The following is a 22,670-nucleotide window of genomic DNA, read 5'->3' as shown; positions in this document are numbered from 1 at the left end:
CATTACCATGGCTCACCTGGTTACCTCCTCAAATGGTGACAATATGTTACAGCTTGTGGGTGTATCACACAATAAATTTTGTGCAGGCAGTTTGTGCTGCCATTGAATGTCAGCCAGCAGAGCACTGGCTGGGTATGATCACCTAAAGTGTCTACATACATTTCTGGCCTGTCTCAGAAGATTATGTATACCAGGGTACCTAACTAGGAACTGCTGCACTACCAGGTTGAAAATGTGTGTAAGGAAAGGCATGAGTGTGAATTTTCTCTGCTGAAGTGCAGACAGCAGGTTGGTACTGTTGTTACACATGATCTTTCCTGGTACAAGATGGTATAGAGTTGGCCACCTCTGGGACTTCCATTTCAGAGATGACAGAATCTCTTCCCCAGCGTAGCCAGTGTTGTCGTTATGGGGGCGTGGGAGGTGCAGGCCACACCTGGGTGACACCGCCAGAGGGATGTCACCAGGGGTGGACTGACCACTTGGGCACTACCCAAGGACCCGCGGCCAGTAGGGTGCCTCATGATAGGCTTCTGGTAACTTTATTATCCCCTTCCCGCCGAGCGTACGCAGATATCCGTACTCGGCTTTCCGGGGTTATACCGGGATGATGCCCGCAGCTGCAGACATCATCCCGGTACCATGTTGTAGAGCTGGCGATCGGCTATCCATGTATAACAACCAATGCGGCTAAAAGCCGCTCGGCTGTTATACTGGAGGAGGGGGAGGAGACATCCCCCCTCCAGCCGCCTCCCGCCGCTCTGACCGGGCCTCCCGATCCACCGGGAGGCCCGATCGATGATCCACCGCCTCCAGCGGCTGATGACAGTCTGGAACGAAGCCGTGCATGGCTTCGTTCCAGCCTTCTAATTGTAAACATGGAAGCGACGTCATGACGTCACTTTCCCTTTACTCGGCTGCCAATGGCACCGGTATTAAAAAAATATACAGTGTTCAGAATCACCGTTTTCGGCGATCTGAATACTGTGAAGTGCAAAGGCGGGATCGGGGGTCTTTTAGACCCCCGATCCCTCCATAAAGAGTACCTGTCACCACCTATTACTGTCACAAGGGATGTTTACATTCCTTGTGACAGCAATAAAAGTGATCAAAATTTTTTTTTTTTTAAAAACACAATTTCTAAAAATAAAAATAAATAAAATAATAATTTTAAAAAATTTAACGCGACCCCGTCCCCACGAGCTCGCGCAGCAAAGAAAACGCATACGGAAGTCGCGTCTGCATATGTAAACGGTGTTCAAATCACACATGTGAGGTATCGCCATGATCGTCAGAATGAGAGCAATAATTCTAGTACTAGACCTCCTCTGTAACTCTAACCTGGTAACCATAAAAAAAAATTTAAAGTGTCGCCTGTGGAGATTTTTAGGTACCATAGTTTGTCGCCATTCCACGAGTGCGTGCAATTATTATTATTATATAAAGTTATATCGTCTCGATCTGTTCTCGAGATCGTCAATCTTTGCGAAAGCCATCTCGAGTTGGTCCTGCATGTCTTGTATTCTGGCAGTATTATCCCTGCCGCCGCTTGGTCTGCTTTTTTCTCCATATTGTCCAGTCTGAGCTGCATGTCAGCATGAATGGAGGATGTGATCTGGGCTGCATTCTGTGCCAGGCTTTTAGAAAGCACCCAAGGAGAGGCCTCCATCATGGAGGGGAAGTCAGTGGGGGAGGGGGCAGCTTCTTGTGCTTCACTGACTGAAAGCAAAAGGCCTGTATTTGGGTCCATCATAGGGGTGGGTGGGAGGCTGGTGTGAAGGCTGAATAGGAGGGATTCAGTGGAAGTCGGTGAATGGGCCTGTGGGAGCGGTGAGTCCACTGTACCTGGAGACTGCAGTGGGGTACAGTCTTGATCCGCTATAGACTCTTCTGCTGCTGCAACCGCATTGTGTCTCGGAGGAGCGGCGGCCATCATGGCATAGCTGATCGGTCTGCTCGCGGGCGTCATCTGGCTCGATAGGCTCCTTCTGGCAGACCCCGCCAGCATTGGTTTATTCCCGGGGGCTTCACACACCCGGGGGTGCCATTCTGGAGTGTGGTGGGGCGCTCTGTCTGCTCCCGAGGAACGAAACGGGCCGGGGTGGAGCGGAGCTTCAGAGGCTGGTGGCCCACTTGGAAGCTACCGAGCATGCGCCTCCGACAGTGATGTTCCCTAGTCTGGCTCTCCCGTAGGGATTATGTTGTGCGCAATTTGGTTTGCACCATTTTTATGTTCTTGTTTTGTGTTTTGTATAGTCATATTCAATTATTTTGTAAATGTTTTATTTATTTATTATGGTTTTATTGAATATAAGTTGTTGTTTGTAAGATTTTTCAATAAACAAAATTAACCCCTCGTAATGGACACAGCAGGCGTACAGACCCGGGAACTCAGCACAGGGTTGGTGGGAACCCCCTCATAATGGGCACAGCAGGTGTACAGACCCAGGAACTCAGCACAGGGATGGTGGGAACCCCCCATAATGGACACAGAAGGTGTGCAGACCCAGGAACTCAGCACAGGGATGGTGGGAACCCCCCATAATGGGCACAGCAGATGTGCAGACCCGGGAACTCAGCACAGGGATGGTGGGAACCCCCCATAATGGGCACAGCAAATGCACAAACCCGGGAACTCAGCACAGGGATGGTAGGAACCCTTCATAATGGGCACAGCAGACTAGGCCTGCATTAATAAAAGTTACATTTTTCAGTTTGTTTGCGCCCCCCCAAAAAATATTTTGAGCACCAGCCTCCACTGAGCTTCACAAACACACTTCCATATGATTATTTGCACACAATTTTTATTTCAAGAGCATAACTACACTTTTCATATTATTTGACATTTTTTATTTTAATATTTTTCTTGTAATCTTATACTATTTTATTATTAAATCCATTTTGAGTCTTTGCACAAGAATTGGAATGACTTTCTATTTTGAACTTTTCTCACCAATATAAGTCTACAGATTACTATATAATAATATTAATTAAGATTCTTCAGGTATACATTATGTAAGGGTTTACAACCACGACAAGTCGGATCCCAAATCGCTGTAGCGTGAACCGGCACTAAGCTTGCAAGGGCAGGTTGTAATTTCTGTATGACTAATGGGCATACTGCAGCTTGAAAATAAAATGAATGTCTTGTTTCAGACACTGTAGATGGAGAAAATTAACACATTTGCACCAAAAGCATTTCCGTCTTTTTGGATAGGCCACCGTTCCTGAGGGTTAGGTCAAGCATATTGTAACTGGAATAGAAATCAGGTTGTTTTTGTTATAATTGAAAAATATCAATTTTTTAGCACACATCTGAAGCCAAGGAGATTGCATTCAAAAATAGAAAATGATTGTATTTTGTTTTGGGACAGAGGATGGAAAAATTTCACACATTTGTACCACAGCTATATTTTGGGATAGGCCACTTAATTTTAAAGTGGTTGTAAAGGCTGAAGGTAGACCTTCAGTATGCAGCAGTCCCCCCGCCCCCAATACTTACCTGAGCCCGTTCTCGATCTGGCGATGTACACGAGAGCCTTGCACTACTAATTGGCTTTTGGCCATTGGCTCCCACTGCTGTTAATCACAGACAATGAGCCAATCAGGAAACAGAGGGGGTGGGACCTAGCCATGGCTCCGTATGTGAATGGACACACAGAGCCACGGCTTTGGAATGCACCTGCTTGGGTGCCCCCACAACAAGCTGCTTTGCTGTGGGGGCAACCAGCCAGAGAGAGGAGCCAGGAGCGCTGGCGTGGGATACGAGAAGATAAGGATCGGGGCTGCTCTGTGCAAAACCATTGCACAGAACAGGTAAGTATACTTTTTTTTTTAACTTGGAACAGCCATACAAATTTGTGTCCTAGGAGTTTAACAGAACAAGACAGAATACAGTTCCAGTTGAGATTTTAATCAACCTCTTCAATGGTAGACCTGGATGAGCCACCACCACCACTTGGAGCCCTGCCTGCACCTGGGAAGCCTCCAGGCATTCCTCCTGGCATGCCACCTGCACTCTGGCACAGCTTGGTAATGATGGGGTTGCATACTTTCTCCAGCTCCTTCTGTTGGTGTTCAAACTCATCTTTTTCAGCAGTCTGGTTTTTGTGACCTTGTTGCACTTGTCCAGTATCTTCTGTTTGTCCTCATCACTGATCTTGCCCTGGAGCTTCTCATCCTCAACAGTTGCCTTAATGTTGAAAGCATAGGACTCCAATGAGTTTTTGGTAGAGACCATATCCCTCTGCTTCTCATCTTCAGCCTTGTACTTCTCGGCTTCCTGCACCATGCCCTCAGTGTCCTCTTTGCTCAGACGACCTTTGTCGTTGGTTATTGTAATCTTGTTTTCCTTGCTGGTGCTCTTGTCCACTGCAGACACATTCAAGATACCGTTGGCATCAATGTCAAACGTCACCTTAATTTGAGGAACACCACATGGGGCTGGTGGGATACCAGTCAATTCGAACTTGCCCAGCAAGTTGTTGTCCTTGGTCATGGCTCTTTCACCTTCATATACCTAAATCAAGACACCAGGCTGGTTGTCTGAGTAGGTTGTGAAGGTCTTGTCTGCTTCGTGGGAATGGTTGTGTTACGCTTGATCAGGGAAGTCATGACTCCACCAGCGGTCTCGATACCCAGAGACAGAGGGGTGACATCAAGCAGCAGGTGGTCCTGAATATTTTCAGATTTGTCTCCGGACAGGATAGCAGCCTGAACAGCTGCACCATAGGCCACAGCCTCATCTGGATTGATGCTCTTGTTCAGTTCCTTGCCATTGAAAGAGAGAGAGAGAGAGAGAGAGAGAGAGCAAGAGCAGTCAGATTTCATTAATACATATTCAATTTGAATGTATTTTTAATAATGCGCAATATAACAATTATACCAAATTTCTACAGAGGATCTCATTCTCATTATATATAGGAGGCAAATTTGTAGGCAGAAAGTGGGTCTATTTCAGCAAGAAGTATTTTTTCAGACAGAGATGATAAAATTTGTACAGATTTGCTGAACAGGATCTCATCCTTTTTAATAGGAGGAAATTTGGAGACAGACAGCTTTATTCAGCTAGAAATATTAACTACAACTATATTTTGTCAGACACAGATTATGCAAATTCTAAATATTTCTAAATATTTGCTGACAGAATCCCTTCCTTTTTTATAGCATGAAAATTTGTAGGCAGAGAGCAGGCTTTTACAGACACAGATTACGAAAATTCTACAGGCTTCCAAAACAGTATTTCATCCTTTGTAATAGGATGTAAATTTGTAGCTGGTATGTTGAGCTGGGAATTTTGTCTTTGCTGTTGTATGACGTGTGTCGCCCTTGATGTGGCCTCTGCAGCTTACACATGTATTTGTACATGTGTGCAAACTAAACCCTTGTTTTTGATGTGAACTGTTAGACAGGATAATTCAGTTTGTTGTAGGCTGGCTGGTAAGTTGAGCTGGGAATTTTTCTGTTGTTGTTTGATCTAGAGAGTTTCAGACAGAAATAGTATTTATTCAGACACTCTATAGAAAATAGTTTGGATTTTCTGAATCAAATCTCATCCTTTTTGATGTGAGGCAATTTTTGAGCCAGAGAGTAGGCATAAATCAGCCCAAAATATTAAATTATATAGAAAATGTATTTGTCTGAGATAATATATAAAAAAAATTAACAGATTTTATGCACAGAATTATATCTGTTAACATCATGTCTTGGAGGCCTACAGAGAGAGGCAGAGGTACATGTGCAGCTGGGAAGATGAGCAGAAAGGGGCGAGCAACTTCTGTATCTACAGGCTAAAGCTGTTTTTGGGGTGCAGCATGAAGGGAACATGTGTGTTTCTTTTTGGGCAGTGAGCATGATGTACATCTAGAGCACATGGAGGATGCGGTGAAGTAACTAACCAAACTTAGTGACATACCCCTCCTCTGTCTCCCAGCTTGAAGTCATCATCAGTGTCCTGTTTTTCCCCTGAATCCACAGCTATTCCTGCTGTTATCCCTGGCATAAAAGTGTCAGCTGAATTATTTGAGCACAGTATCAACCACTTGCTGCTAAAGGGTTTCCAGTAATTAATTGCATCTGGGGTTGTGTTGTCATCCTGATCTTTAACCTAGTGTGTGGTTGGGTTAGTTTTGCATCTACTCCCTTTTTTTCTGTAACATTATTTACAGAGAAACGCTTTGCATACTGTTAGGCAAAGATAAGAGATTCAGTGGAAAGTCACAAGACAAAATCTCGTAGATTATCATAGCAACAAGCTCCAACCAGTATCAGATTTTTGTCACTTGATATAGACCTTTCAGTAACTTTTCAAATCTGCATAAGTAGCGGGCTGCATTAATGGCATAATTCTGCTGCAGGCAAAAGGAACTATTTCTTCTCCTCTAGTGATCAGCATCCAAAATGTTAACAATATATAAATATGGAGGTTTCAGCAAGGGCTGATCTGTGTAAATCATTTATGAACACAGTCAAGAACCGCACAAGCCAGATGACCGTGCCATCCCTTTAGCCAGAACTAAAGATGGGAAGGCCTGGTGGGAAAAAATGTAAAAATTGTGAATAAAGTTTTTTTTTTTCAAAGTCTTTTTTTGTTTTCTTCTGAAAAAAAAATGTAAAAAAGAAGTGTGGAATATGTTATTTTACAATAACAAGTAATACATCTATGGCATGGTATTCAAACTATAAAAAATGAAGACCTTAACCACTTACAGATGGTAGATTTTCCCCCCTTAATGACCAGGCAATTTTTTGCGATATGGCACTGCGTCGCTTTTACTGACAATTGCGCGGGCTTGCGACGCTGTACCCAAACAAAATTGACGCCCTTTTTTTCCCACAAATAGAGCTTTTATTTGGTGGTGTTTGATCACCTCTGCGGTTTTTATTTTTTGTGCTATAAACAAAAAAGTGCAACAATTTTGAAAAAAACACAATATTTTTTACTTTGTGCTATAATAAATATCTCCCAAAAATATATAAAAAAATACATTTCTTCATCAGTTTAGACCAAAATATCTATTGATTTGTTTTTACAAAAGTTATAGCGTCTAAAATAGGGGATAGATTTATGGCATTTTTATATAGCTTTTTTTTTTTTACTAGTAATAGTGGCGATCTGCGATTTTTAGTGGGACTGCGACATTGCAGCGGACAGATTGGACACTTTTGACACTTGTTTGGGACCAGTGGCAATTATACAGTGATCAGTGTTATAAAAATGCACTAATTACTCTGTAAATGTCACTGGTAAGGAAGGGGTTAACACTAGGGGGTGATCAAGGGCTTAAGTGTGTTCTCTGGGAGGTGTTTCTAACTGTGTGGGGGTGGGAATGACTAGAGGAGGAGACAGATCACTGTTTGCAATCACTAGGAACAGCAGATCTGTCTCTCTTCCCCTGTCAGAACAGGGATCTGTCTATTTACATTGACAGATCCTCATTCTGGCTCTCGTTCCTGCAATTGCGGGTGGCCGGAGGACATCGCTGCCACCGGCTACGCGCATCGGGTCCCCCACCATGCTGTGGCGTGTGTGCACCTTTTATCGCTCTTAAAGGTGCCTACTTACACCTACAGAGATTTACGGGAACGTGCTGACCTGCCACCGTATAACTACGGTGGCTGGTTGGCAAGTGGTTAATGAAAGATTTATGAGACTTTATGTAAAGTTTTAAATTATTGCAAGTTCTCTCAGAAGACAAACAAATTTTGGAATGCAGTTCAAATAACACTGCTGCTTCTCAATGCAGACCAAAACAGCATAAATATGCATTTCTATCACTAGGGGGCATTGCAAGGGAAAAACTCCAGTTTAGATTGCTTGTGGGCTCCATCTTGTACCACCTACAGTTGGGTGAATGTTGGGATACAGTAGGCCTTATGTGACAGGTAAGAGGGTCAATTTGTCTGACAAATTTGTTTATCTTTATAACCTTTAAATTATTCCTATTAATGTTCTCCACCATCATAGCATAATGTTTCCCAATAGTCTGCTCAATAAATTGTTTTTCTTTTTCTCCTCTCAGTAAAATGGTGAGACCAACATCTAGAGTTTGGAAACATTTCCACACCTTGATTTCTGCTTAGAGCGAAAATGCAATTTGTAAATATTGTGAGAAGAAATTTTTTTTTTTTAAATACTACAAGAATGACAAAACACATCCTGTAATGCCAGAGGTGCCCTAAAGACATTAACAAATAGTTTATAGAATGAAATGATGAGGACCAAAATGAAAGTACAAGTAGCTTTTCCCCCCAAAGTTTGCGCTTTAGAATCACTCTTTCTGCTGTTTCTAGATTGTGACAAAGTGTTTCTTCACCAGCAGCATCTTCAAGTCAGGAAGTGTTACTAACCGCGGCCTCCCAAAAATACACAATCCAATCATTTATAGTGAAAATGAAGATCATGAAAAAATTGATCAAGCTCTTCATAGAGTAATATATGCTATTAGATTAGCATTGTCAATAACTGAAAATGTATTTTGGCACAAAGTATTTAACTTATTATTTGGGAAAGGTGAAATGTTCTTAACACATACAGTCCTTGTTACTCCATTTGAAATAAAAATATGATTTTAAAAAGCAAGTTTAGCTTATTTACTGAAAAGCTGTAATATTATTTTAAGCATACTACTTTTATATACATTGAATTTCACCTTCCCAATGTAACAAAATATAAATGAAAGTACAGTGCATTATTTATTTATTACAATTTGGAATACATATCAGATATTTTGTATCCAATAGATAGGTAGTCACCAGACTTACACTAAATATGCTGCTCATAGCATGCAATACAAATATAAAGTGGACATGGCAAATATACATGGTATAGTAAATTGATTGAAAAACAAATGTAATAAAAACAAGTTAATGTTGGCATCTAGTGGCACTCTACGCGTTTCCTGGCATTACAGCCATTCATCAGAGTGTTATGAGGTATTGAGGTATTGTACTAAGAAGGAAAAAAACAGGGATTAATAATAGTACCCTTATGCCCCGTACACACGGTCGGATTTTCCGACGGAAAATGTGTGATAGGACCTTGTTGTCGGAAATTCCGACCGTGTGTAGGCTCCATCACACATTTTCCATCGGATTTTCTGACACACAAAGTTTGAGAGCAGGACATAACATTTTCCGACAACAAAATCCGTTGTCGGAAATTCCATTCGTGTGTGCACAAATCCGACGGACAAAGTGCCACGCATGCTCAGAATAAATAAAGAGATGAAAGCTATTGGCCACTGCCCCGTTTATAGTCCCGATGTACATGTTTTACGTCACTGCGTTCAGAACGATCGGATTTTCCGACAACTTTGTGTGACCGTGTGTATGCAAGACAAGTTTGAGCCAACATCCGTCGGAAAAAATCCTAGGATTTTGTTGTCGAAATGTCCGAACAAAGTCCGACCGTGTGTATGTGGCATTAGAAAGAGGGGGGGGGGCAGGGGAATTAAGTCCCAACAAGGTGGAGATAGATTGAGATACTTACTAACAACCTCAAGGCCAAGTTCGGTATCAGCCAAGGAAGATGGGGGCACGAGGCATGCTGTCTCCCCTGGGCTTGAAACGGGGAAACCCTCCAAGGAAGGAGAACAGCGCCCGGAGCCCAGCATAGTGGTCACAGCATGATCCAATAGGCTATGTGTACACCGAATGTGCATGGTGTTCCTAGAAAAATGTGTCAAAAAAGGGATTTTGTTGTTGGAATGTGCGATCGGGTGTACGCGACATTACAGTTTTTTTTCGTGCAACCTGCTAGGCCAGAGCAATATAGCGTTACCATATGTAATAGCGGGGGGGTGTTTAGCTCAGTGGTAAATACTTTTTCAGTGAGTCCACGGCAGTCAGCTATCAGGTTTAAGGGTGTGGCAGCCCATTTTTATTAAAAGGAACAAATTAAAAGTTCATACACAGGATTGCCCACACAGGATTCTTCCCCAATAAATGCAACAAATTAAAAAAATACAGAGCCATCTGGCCTTTAGGCTAACTCTGCCTTGACTTGCAGTTCCTTGCTGCACAGGCCTACTCCTGGCCTTAACGGGATTCTCAAGCCCCCCTGGCTTTGCTCTCTCTCCCCAAGACTTCAGGCAAGAAGTCCCCCTCACCAGTTATGCAGTCTCAGACAGAGACCACCAGGTTCTCTGACAGGGCCCTGAATCCAAATGGCAGCAACTGCTCACACTTCAACATCCGCCACCTCCTGCTCTCACCAGCCCATCATTATAAGGGCTGTGTGCACCTGGACACACACCTTGCTGGCTGCCCAGAACACTCACACACAGGGTTGGAGATCCCACCCAAGACTCTTAGGAATCTCCAAACTACAGAGCCCCATCCGGAAATAGCAAACTCCGTAGAAAGCTGCCAGAGCAGTTTTCTCCACTCACAACCTAAGCTCTGTAGCCCTGCAGTCAGCTGATATGTAAACTCTGTGTCCATTTCCTTGCCATTTCTATAGTGACGTAAACTCACTGTGTTACATACCCCACTTTGTTTCGATCCAGAGGGAGGAACACCTGCACCCACCATTGTAGTTAGGATACCTGTGTTGGCCGCCATCCACGTAGGCCCAACCTTTTTTCCCGGGTGTGCTTCCAGGTATGTACCATCCTAAATCTAAACAGGGTCCTACAGTTCCTTATGCTCAGGCTTCTCCCTCTTCTCTTGCGGAACCTGGGCTTATTCTCTTTTCTTAGGGGAACTTGGCTTTCCCTGATCCTTCAATTCACTGATATCAGTTTTACCCTTCACAATAGGTCTTTCTCCAGTTACTCCCAGCAACCAAATCATTGTTGGCAGAACATTCTTTTCAATGTCACACTTCCCAACACAATCGGCGCTGTCTAGGGACCACACACAGGCAAGCGACTATACACCCCATGATCATAGCACAGCTTCACCTCACCAACGCTCAATGGGCAACTGTTCTAACAAATTACACTGATCCAAGCACAAACCATTTCTTTCTGGTGTATACATTACATTGTTACAGCAACCAATACCTATAACACATTCCCCCACGGTGTCTCCAGGTACCTTAAGGTGTATCTTTTTGCAAGTGACAAAAAGCATCTGTGCTCCTGCCATGTCTATTCCCGGCCCTTCCTTCATGCGGTTAAGTTGGTGAAACAGTGTCCGTGCCTTCTACTGACCACTGCTCAGCTGCACCTCGGACCGCACCAGCCGAAATGTTTCTAGTCACTGCATCAGGTGAAAAGACCTTTAAAGTCTCCAACAGTTCTCCTGAGCACCTTCCATACCAATCAATAACTGGAAGTACCCTCACAGGGATCCTGTGTCAAACTGTTAAACGTTGGTCCCACCAATTCCATTCTTGATCAAGGTTACCCAGCATGGCCTGTAACACCTGGCTCCACCCATTGGTACTATGTAGTACCACCTGATCCGACTGCGGTGGAGACACCCAAGTGTACAGTGAACATGTTTTTACCAACTTCAGCATTTCAAGTAAGGTTTCTGTCATTCTCCTAAAACACTCGCAATCTGCCTCACTTCTCCTGCCTCCATGTCGCCACCAAAGTGGGCATCCGGAGCCATAGCTAAGCTGGATAAAAACCACCACAAGAACAGAGACCCAGCGGAGAAAGATGGCGCCGCTCCAATTCCATAGGAGGAAGAACCTGTCATGGGGGACACTGCCAGAGTGCTCGAGGTCATCTCCCTCTGCCAGACTACTCTCACTACAAATATTGAGGAAATGAAAGTTGACATATCCCTTTTCATACAAGCTGCAGGAGAGAGTGTCTGAGACATAACGCCAAGTCAGCCATGCAGAGGACGGCTTGCCACCGCTGCAAGTAACCATGGAAAGGCTGCAACACCAACTAAACTCAATTCTAAGTAAGAAGGATGACATGGAGAACAGACACTGTAATTGGCACTGTAATCTCCCCTTTGTGGGTCTGCCCGAACAGGCTGAAGGTTCAGACCCCCCCACATTTCTGGAAAACCGATTGATAAAAACTTTCAGCAGAGAGGCCTTCTTATCGTGGTTCAACGAGTCCACCTCCTGGCTAGAGGCCCCCCCAAGTGGCGCACCTTCATCGCTAAAATTTCTAAACTGTCGTGACTGGGATGCTATCCTGAGGCTCATCCCATGAAAGAGGTAACATCCCCCTCAGTAACATGCGTATAGCTGGGTTCCCGGATTTCTCCTCCAAAGTGCAAAAGAAAAGGGCCCAGTTTATTGAGGCAAATCGACACCTCTGGATCGACCACCTAACATATGCGATGCTCTTCCCGATGATGATAAAATGTTTAGTATATTTAAATATAAACATGAATTTCATGCCACATATTCTACATATACTCAAGGAGTGAGCATTTTGATTTCTAACTCTATTAGGAGTAACTCTGTAAGCAGTGTATTAAAGATCCGGTTGGTCGATATTTGATGCTATTATGTACCATAAATGATAGAATGCTTTTTTTGGTAAACGTGTATATTCCCCCTCCATATAAGGATGATGTTTTTTAAAAAGTGGCACAATGGTCCGATGTTCCAACAGTGATAATTGGGGATTTCAATAACGTACTAAATGAAGAGATGGATAGGCAAAGTAATAAAAAGAACAAGGGGAAGGGAAAGGTCACAAGACTGGCCAGTCAGATACAATAGATGGGTCTATCGGATGTGTGGAGAGTAAGATTTCAGGTCAGTAAAGAATATTCATGCTGCTCAAGTACATATGGATCACTATCGAGATTCGACCTGGCCTTGAGAAATGGTAATTTTTTCCCATTGGTAAAAATAATTCAGTACAAAGCAAGGGGAATCTCTGATCACTCCCCATTAACTTTGTCTATGGAATGGACAGAACAGTTGACCCTTCCAATGTGGAAAGTTAACCCACAGTGGCTCTCCCTGATTCCAGAGAAAAGTCAAATAGAACAACTATTAATGGGCATTTTTGGAGATAATAAGGGTTCAACTTCAGCGATAATGGTGTTGGATGCAATGAAAGCATACCTTAGAGGCCTAATAATTAAAGAAATATCTAAAATTAAATTGGCCACAAGACAACTAGAGGAAGAGGTAACCCAAAGAATTAAACAAACAGAACAAGAATTTACACTAGATCCCAATAAGGAAAAGTATGGAGCATGGCAGGAAGTGTAGAAGCTATATAAAAATTTAGTCATAACTAAGGCAGAGAATAGTAGATTTTTGCAGAGTCAAAAACATTATGAAATGGGGGAACAGGTGGGTCAAATGTTGGCAATTATAGCGCGGAATCAGGAAGGCCAGTCCGATGTAGTCTCCATTGAAGATAGAAAGGGGACAGTGAAGTATGATACAGAGGGTATTCAAAAGATATTTGTAGATGTGTATTCACAACTGTGTGAATCTGAAATTTCAAATATAAGGGAAAAGACTGAACAATTTTTGGATAATCTAATTATACTCAAAGTTCAATATAATGTGAATCCTTGGATACTCCTATAACTCTGGCAGAGCTGGAAGAAGCTGTGGGAAAAATTCAAAATAATAAAGCACCAGGAATGGACAGACTTCCTGTGGAGATACAGGACCAGGTCCATAAATATTGGGACATTGACACAATTCTGATCTTTTTGGCTATATACACCACCACTAGGGATGAGCCGAACACCCCCCTGTTCGGTTCGCACCAGAACATGAGAACAGGAAAAAAGTTCGTTCGAACACGCGCACACCGTTAAAGTCTATGGGACACGAACATGAATAATCAAAAGTGCTAATTTTAAAGGCTAATATGCAAGTTATTGTCATAAAAAGTGTTTGGGGACCTGGGTCCTGCCCCAGAGGACATGGATCAATGCAAAAAAAAGTTTTAAAAACGGCCGTTTTTTCAGGAGCAGTGATTTTAATAATGCTTAAAGTCAAACAATAAAAGTGTAATATCCCTTTAAATTTCGTACCTGGGGGGTGTCTATAGTATGCCTGTAAAGGGGCGCATGTTTCCTGTGTTTAGAACGTCTGACAGCAAAATGACATTTTGAAGGAAAAAACTCATTTAAAACTACCCGCGGCTATTGCATTGCCGACAATACACATAGAAGTTCATTGATAAAAACGGCATGGGAATTCCCCAAAGGGGAACCCCGAACCAAAATTAAAAAAAAAAAATGACGTGGGAGTCCCCCTAAATTCCATACCAGGCCCTTCAGGTCTGGTATGGATATTAAGGGGAACCCCGGCCAAAATTAAAAAAAAAAAATGACATGGGGTTCCCCCTAAATTCCATACCAGACCCTTCAGGTCTGGTATGGATTTTAAGGGGAACCCCGTGCCAAAAAAAAAAAAAAAAAACGGCATGGGGTCCCCCCAAAAATCCATACCAGACCCTTATCCGAGCACGCAACCTGGCAGGCCGCAGGAAAAGAGGGGGGGACGAGAGTGCGGCCCCCCCCCTCCTGAACCGTACCAGGCCACATGCCCTCAACATTGGGAGGGTGCTTTGGGGTAGCCCCCCAAAACACCTTGTCCCCATGTTGATGAGGACAAGGGCCTCATCCCCACAACCCTGGCCGGTGGTTGTGGGGGTCTGCGGGCGGGGGGCTTATCGGAATCTGGAAGCCCCCTTTAACAAGGGGACCCCCAGATCCCGCCCCCCCCCTGTGTGAAATGGTAAGGGGGTACAAATGTACCCCTACCATTTCACTAAAAAACTGTCAAAAATGTTAAAAATGACAAGAGACAGTTTTTGACAATTCCTTTATTTAAATACTTCTTCTTTCTTCTATCTTCCTTCATCTTCTGGTTCTTCTGGCTCTTCTGGTTCTTCCTCCGGTGTTCTCGTCCAGCATCTCCTCCGCGGCGTCTTCTATCTTCTTCTCCTCGGGCCGCTCCGCACCCATGGCATGGGGGGAGGCTCCCGCTCTTCTCTTCTTCTTCATCTTCTTCTCTTCTTCTCTTCTTCATTTTCTTCTCCGGGCCGCTCCGCATCCATGCTGGCATGGAGGGAGGCTCCCGCTGTGTGACGGCGCTCCTCGTCTGACAGTTCTTAAATAACGGGGGGCGGGGCCACCCGGTGACCCCGCCCCCCTCTGACGCACGGGACATGACGGGACTTCCCTGTGGCATTCCCTGTGACGTCACAGGGAAGTCCCGTCAAGTCACCGTGCGTCAGAGGGGGGCGGGGTCACCGGGTGGCCCCGCCCCCCGTTATTTAAGAAGTGTCAGACGAGGAGCGCCGTCACACAGCGGGAGCCTCCCTCCATGCTAGCATGTGTGAGGAGCGGCCCGGAGAAGAAAATGAAGAAGAGAAGAAAAGAAGAAGAGAAGAAGAGAAGAGCGGGATCCTCCCCCCCATGCCATGGGTGCGGAGCGGCCCGAGGAGAAGAAGATAGAAGACGCCGCGGAGGAGATGCTGGACGAGAACGCCGGAGGAAGAACCAGAAGAGCCAGAAGAACCAGAAGAACCAGAAGATGAAGGAAGATAGAAGAAAGAAGAAGTATTTAAATAAAGGAATTGTCAAAAACTGTCTCTTGTCATTTTTAACATTTTTGACAGTTTTTTAGTGAAATGGTAGGGGTACTTTTGTACCCCCTTACCATTTCACACAGGGGGGGGCCGGGATCTGGGGGTCCCCTTGTTAAAGGGGGCTTCCAGATTCCGATAAGCCCCCCGCCCGCAGACCCCCACAACCACCGGCCAGGGTTGTGGGGATGAGGCCCTTGTCCTCATCAACATGGGGACAAGGTGTTTTGGGGGGCTACCCCAAAGCACCCTCCCAATGTTGAGGGCATGTGGCCTGGTACGGTTCAGGAGGGGGGGCCGCACTCTCGTCCCCCCCTCTTTTCCTGCGGCCTGCCAGGTTGCGTGCTCGGATAAGGGTCTGGTATGGAGTTTTGGGGGGACCCCACGCCGTTTTTTTTTTTTTTTTTTGGCGCGGGGTTCCCCTTAAAATCCATACCAGACCTGAAGGGTCTGGTATGGAATTTAGGGGGAACCCCACGTCATTTTTTTTTTTTAATTTTGGCCGGGGTTCCCCTTAATATCCATATCAGACCTGAAGGGCCTGGTATGGAATTTAGGGGGACTCCCACGTCATTTTTTTTTTTTAATTTTGGTTCGGGGTTCCCCTTTGGGGAATTCCCATGCCGTTTTTATCAATGAACTTCTATGTGTATTGTCGGCAATGCAATAGCCGCGGGTTTTAAATGAGTTTTTTCCTTCAAATGTCATTTTGCTGTCAGACTGTTCTAAACACAGGAAACATGCGCCCCTTTACAGGCATACTATAGACACCCCCCAGGTACGAAATTTAAAGGGATATTACATTTTTATTGTTTGACTTTAAGCATTATTAAAATCACTGCTCCTGAAAAAACGGCCGTTTTTAAAACTTTTTTTTGCATTGATCCATGTCCCCTGGGGCAGGACCTGGGTCCCCAAACACTTTTTATGACAATAACTTGCATATTAGCCTTTAAAATTAGCACTTTTGATTTCTCCAATAGACTTTTAAAGGGTGTTCCGCGGCATTCGAATTTGCCGCGAACACCCCAAATTGTTCGCTGTTCGGCGAACTTGCGAACAGCCAATGTTCGAGTCGAACATGAGTTCGACTCGAACTCGAAGCTCATCCCTAACCACCACAATGGATTTGAAATGAAACAAACAAGATGTGCTTTAACTGTAGACTTTCAGCTTTAATTTGAGGGTATTTACATCCAAATCAGATGAACGGTTGAGGAATTACAACAGTTTGTATATGTGCCTCCCATTTTTCAAGGGACCAAAAGTAATGAGACAGATTAACAATCATCCATCAAACTTTCACTTTTTAATACTTGGTTGCATATCCTTTGCAGTCAATTACAGCCTGAAGTCTGGAACGCATAGACATCACCAGACGCTGGTTTTCATCCCTGGTGATGCTCTGCCAGGCCTCTACTGCAACTGTCTTCAGTTCCTGCTTGTTCTTGGGGCATTTTCACTTCAGTTTTGTCTTCAGCAAGTGAAATGCATGCTCAATCGGATTCAGGTCAGGTGATTGACTTGGCCATTGCTAACATTCCACTTCTTTCCCTTAAAATACTCTTTGGTTACTTTCGCAGTATGCTTCGGGTCATTGTCCATCTGCACTGTGAAGCACCATCCAATGAGTTCTGAAGCATTTTTCTGAATATGAGCAGATAATATTGCCCAAAACACTTCAGAATTCATCCTGCCGCTTTTGTCAGCAGTCACATCATCAATAAATACAAGAGAACCAGTTCTATTGGCAGCCGTACATGCCCACGTCATGACACTACCAACACCATGCTTCACTGATGAGGCGGTATGCTTTGGATCATGAGCAGTTCCTTTCCTTCTCCATACTCTTCTCTTCCCATCACTCTGGTACAAGTTGATCTTGGTCTCATCTGTCCATAGGATGTTGTTCCAGAACTGTGAAGGCTTTTTTAGATGTTGTTTGGCAAACTCTAATCTGGCCTTCCTGTTTTTGAGGCTCACCAATGGTTTACATCTTGTGGTGAACCCTCTGTATTCACTCTGATGAAGTCTTCTCTTGATTGTTGACTTTGACACACATACACCTACCTCCTGGAGAGTGTTCTTGATCTGGCCAACTGTTGTTAAGGGGGTTTTCTTCACCAGGGAATAGAATTATTCGGTCGTCCACCACAGTTGTTTTCCGTGGTCCTCCAGGTCTTTTGGTGTTGCTGAGCTCACCAGTGCATTCTTTCTTTTTAAGGATGTTCCAAACAGTTGATTTGGCCACGCCTAATGTTTTTGCTATCTGTCTGATGGGTTTGTTTTGCTTTTTCAGCTTAATAATGGCTTGCTTCACTGATAGTGACAGCTCTTTGGATCTCATATTGAGAGTTGACAGCAACAGATTCCAAATGCAAATAGCACACTTGAAATGAACTCTGGACCTTTTATCTGCTCCTTGTAAATGGGATAATGAGGGAATAAAACACACCTGGCCATGGAACAGCTGAGCATCCAATTGTCCCATTACTTTTGGTCCCCTTAAAAAGTGGAAGGCACATATACAAACTGTTGTAATTCCTACATCATTCACCTGATTTGGATGTAAATACCCTCAAATTAAAGCTTACAGTCTGCAGTTAAAGCACATCTTGTTCATTTCATTTCAAATACATTGTGGTGGTGTATAGAGCCAAAAAGATTAAAATTGTGTCGATGTCCCAATATTTATGGACCTGAATGTATATAAATTATATGGTCAAATCCTGACTCCAGAACTTCTCGAAGTATTGAATGAAGCATATATCACACAGGAAATCCCCAGATCAATGATGGAAACAATAATAATCGTAATTTTAAAACCAGATAAGGATCCATTAAAGCCAGGCTCATATCGCTCAATTTCTCTCCTTACATCTTATGTCAAGATATTAGCCAAGGTTTTGGCAAATAGGTTATCCAGACACATTGACAACTTGATCCATAGGGATCAAACAGGTTTCATCCCCTATAGATCAACAGCAACAAAAATTCACAGGCTCTTTTTGAATCTGCAATTGCCAAAAGATAACGGGGGGAGCCGATACCCTTATGTCATTGGATGCTCAGAAGGCATTTGATATGGTAGAATTGGAGTATCTTTGGATGGTATTGATTGCCTTTGGTATAGGTCTTGGTTTTATAACCTGGCTAAAATTATTATATAAAGATCCAAGGGCGAGGTTGAGGATCAATGACACTATGTCACCAGCTTTCCTGTTATCCCGGGGAACTAGACAGGGTTGCCCTCTATCCCCACTGCTGTTTGCATTGGCAGTGGAACCACTGGTCCCTGCGATCAGACAGGCCGCAGGGATAGAGGGATTTAGACATGCAGGAAGAGAGGACAAAATAGCCTTATATGCAGATGACACCCTAATTTTCCTGAGTGACCCCACAAAATCTCTAGAGAAACTCATGACTCTTGTCTCTGCATTTGGACAGCTTTCTGGGTTTTGCATCAATTGGGAGAAGTCTTTATTGATGCCGCTACACAATGTGAATATCCCCTTACCAGAATATGCAAAACAAATTCAAATAAAACATAAAATTAAGTATTTAGGGATTGAGGTAACACGAAAAGTGGGGATCTCAACCTCAGACCACTATTGCTCAGGTTTAAAGATAAATGTTGGAGCTGGTGCAAACGCCCATTAACTGTGATTGGCGGAGCCAATCTTATAAAAATGATTTGGGCCCCACAATTATTGTATATTTTTCAACTGTCTGATGTGGATAGCCACATCCTGGTTCAGAAGGATAGAATCTCTATTTCGCAAACTCATTTGGAGGAAAAAATGTGCACGTATTAAATTTGGAGGAAAAAATGTGCACGTATTAAATTAACAACGTTACTGCTAGCCAAAGATGGGGGGGGACTCGCTATCCCACACCTTAAAAATTATTTTTTAGCTTCACAAATGCAGCAATTCCATGGCTGGACAGAGGCAGAGAAGACTGTTCCCATACAGGGGTTATTACTTCCGATGTCCCTATTAGAGACTAAAAAAATTCAAAAAGATAAGAAATTCACGACAGGTGAATTATTTATAAAGGTATGGCAAGCAATAAAAAGATTACTAATATTACAGGTTATACTTCCTATACACCAATTTGGAGCAACGCAAATTATGAGTGCAGAGACTGGAGGGAGTTGGGCTGTGGCAAACTCAGGGGCTGAGATGTGTGGAGCAACTGTTTTGGAATGATAATATAAAATCATTTGTGCAAATATCTGAGGAGTTTGAGATTCCAAGACAGAGGTTCTTTCAGTATCTCCAGCACAGACACGCCCTGCACATCCAGGCCTGTACATCTGTATTTAACCTTGACACTTCCAAAATAATAACACTGTTGAAGAAAGAAGATCAAAAGAAGGGACTTATCTCTAAACTATATGAGATACTGCAGAGTAAATTTAAGGAAACCGCAGATGTGCCGGCTAGGGCGCAGTGGGAACGAGACCTGGGAGTACTGACTGTTGTTCAGTGGTCAGAGGTCTTATCCGTGATTCCATAGGTGACATTGTACTCCATCCAAAAATTAACACAACTTTATTTATTACACATAGATCATACTACACCCCGGAAAAACTGTTTAAGTGGAAATGCAGTGAATTCCCTTTTTAAGCCCCCGGGGTGCGCTGGTGCGCCGGCCAGTTTGATACACATGCTGTGGAGATGCCCCAAACTCCATCAATACTGGCGGGATATAATTAAAAATATAAATAATGCACTATGTATGGAAATGCCACTAGATCTGAAACTATGCTTGTTAAATATAGTGGAGGAATCAAATATCTCAAATATCTAAAAAAATACTCATTCTGCAATGATGAAAGGCCTGTTTCAGGCACGGAAATTGATAGCCCAGAAGTGGATATCTATATACCCCTGAAGGTCGAAGAATGGAGAACACAAATAAAAGAAATCGTAATAAAGGAAAAATTTATCTATATACTTAGAGGGAGTCAAGACAAATTTGACGCTATGTGGGTGGGTAGAGGCCTGGGATCACTAAATTTAAGATATGTCAATAGGGGAGATGGTTAATATCGGGAGAGGATGGAGGGGGGAGTGCTTTTGGTGTGGGGGGGAGTCATAGTAAAGGAGAAAATTATCTTTTTTTTTTTTTGTGGGAGGGTGAATGTCAGATGTAAGTTAATGTATCTGGATAAAATGTATGTGTTAAGGGATAATTTGTACTGTTATGAAAATTTTTTTAAAAAAGTACTGAATTAAAAAAAAAAAGGTTACCCGGCATGGCCTGTACCACCTGGCTCCACCCATTGATACTATGTAGCACCACCTGGTCCAACTGCGGTGGAGACACCCAAGTGTACAGTAAACACATTTTTACCAACCTCAGCATTTCAAGTAAGGTTTCTGTCATCTCTATACATTCCATGTCTAAATGTGTGACCTATTTAGGGAACCTTCCCTCATCCGCGATGTGGAGAGGCTCATCCATTGGAGTTATGTGACAAAAAATAATAATAATAAAGTGTAAGATTAATGATACAAAATGTTACAAAAATATATACAAGATAAAAACATGTGAATTGGTACAGTCGCGGGGGGGGTGGCCTGGAGCTGCATGCCATAGAGAGTGCAGACTGAGAGCTCCGCTTGAGCATAATCCTCCTGGGGGAAATCCTTCTTCTAAAACACTCGCAATCTGCCTAAAGCGACACTCACTTCTCCTGCCTCTGTGTCGCCACCAAAATGGGCATCCGGAGCCATCGCTAAGCTGGATAAATACCACCATGATAACCGAGACCCAGCGGAGAAAGATGGCGCAGCTCCAATTCCAGAGGACGAAGAACCTGTTGTGAGGGACACTGCCAGAGTGCTCAAGGCCATCTCTCTCTGCCAGACCACTCTCACTACACTACAAAGATTGAGGAGGTGAAAGTTGACATATCCCTTTTCATACAAGCTGCAGGAGAGAGTGTCTGAGACATAAGGCCGAGTCAGCCATGTGTAGGATGGCCTGCCATAAAAACTTTTAGCAGAGAGGCCTTCTCATCCATGTTTGTGGTTCAGCGCGCCCACCTCCTGGCTAGAGGCCCCCCCAAGTGGCGCACCTTCATAGCTAAAATTGCTAAACTGTTGTGACCAGGATGCTATCCTGAAGCTCATCCCATGAAAGAGGTAACATCCCCCTCAGTAACGTGCATATAGCTGTGTTCCGAGATTTCTCTGCCATAGTGCAAAAGAAAAGGGCACAGTTTGTTGGGGCCAAGCGACAGCTCTGGATCCACCACCTAACATAAGCAATGCTCTTTCCAGTGAGACTCCGCGTAGTGTGCGACGGCAAAGCACAGTTCTTCGAAGATCTGGGAGCAGTTCTGTCATGGCTGGAGCACTGAGATGCGGCTGGTCCTGCACCCACCTAAGCCTTCACCCGGCATCTACCACCATCATCATGAGAGTTACATTCGAGGAAGAGCCCTGTGTTTCAGCTTCTTCTTCTGTGTTAGCATCGGAACATCCAATCCTTCATGAATCCTTCATGAACACCCCCACTCACCGGTGCTTTGAACTTGTCTGGCCGGTCCAGGGCATTTCCCTACTCCGTGTCCCCTCTCCCCTGCTTAGGCCCCTACCATGTTTTCCCCCACCCATTAATGTTTCCTGCAAGTCTCAAGTGTTCCACCTGCAATCCCCATATTTTCAGAGACTTACCATCCCGCACTGTTGTGCACTCTTCGGTAACTAGTCGCCTCAAAGACCTCAGTGGTCACACCGACCCTATGTCATCTCTACAGTCTTGGTTCCTATCGTCGACCGAAATTTTGAAAAAAAAACAAAACAATCTTTTTTACTTTCTGCTATAAAACATAACCAATAAAAAAATTGAAAAAAACTAATTTCTTCATCAATTTGGACCAATTTGTATTCTGCTACTTGTTTTTGGTAAGCAATATGCCAATAAGTGTATATTTATATATAAAGTTATAGCATCTACAAACTTTGGGATATTTTTTATGGAATTTTTAGTTATTTCTTTTTTTACCAGTAATGTCAGTGATCAGTGATTTTTAGCAGGACTGACACAATGCAGTGGACAAATCGGACCCCCAAAGTACATTTTTGACACTTTTTTGGGAACCAGTGACATTAATACAGTGATCGGTGCTAAAATTATGCACTGTTACTGTACTAATAACACTGGCAG

At 43.6% G+C, this 22,670-nt stretch overlaps 1 pseudogene; it reads right to left on the bottom strand.

Annotated features, from left to right (window-relative positions):
• Positions 1-3,911: 3,911 nt before the first annotated feature.
• On the bottom strand, positions 3,912-4,830 carry LOC141134341 (heat shock cognate 71 kDa protein pseudogene; annotated as a pseudogene).
• Between the last annotated feature and the right edge of the window lie 17,840 nt (positions 4,831-22,670).

The sequence above is a fragment of the Aquarana catesbeiana genome, linkage group LG03 (assembly GCF_042186555.1).
Source record: "Aquarana catesbeiana isolate 2022-GZ linkage group LG03, ASM4218655v1, whole genome shotgun sequence".
In the NCBI taxonomy this organism is placed as follows: Eukaryota; Metazoa; Chordata; class Amphibia; order Anura; family Ranidae; genus Aquarana; species Aquarana catesbeiana.
This window is presented reverse-complemented; position numbering and strand designations above follow the sequence as displayed.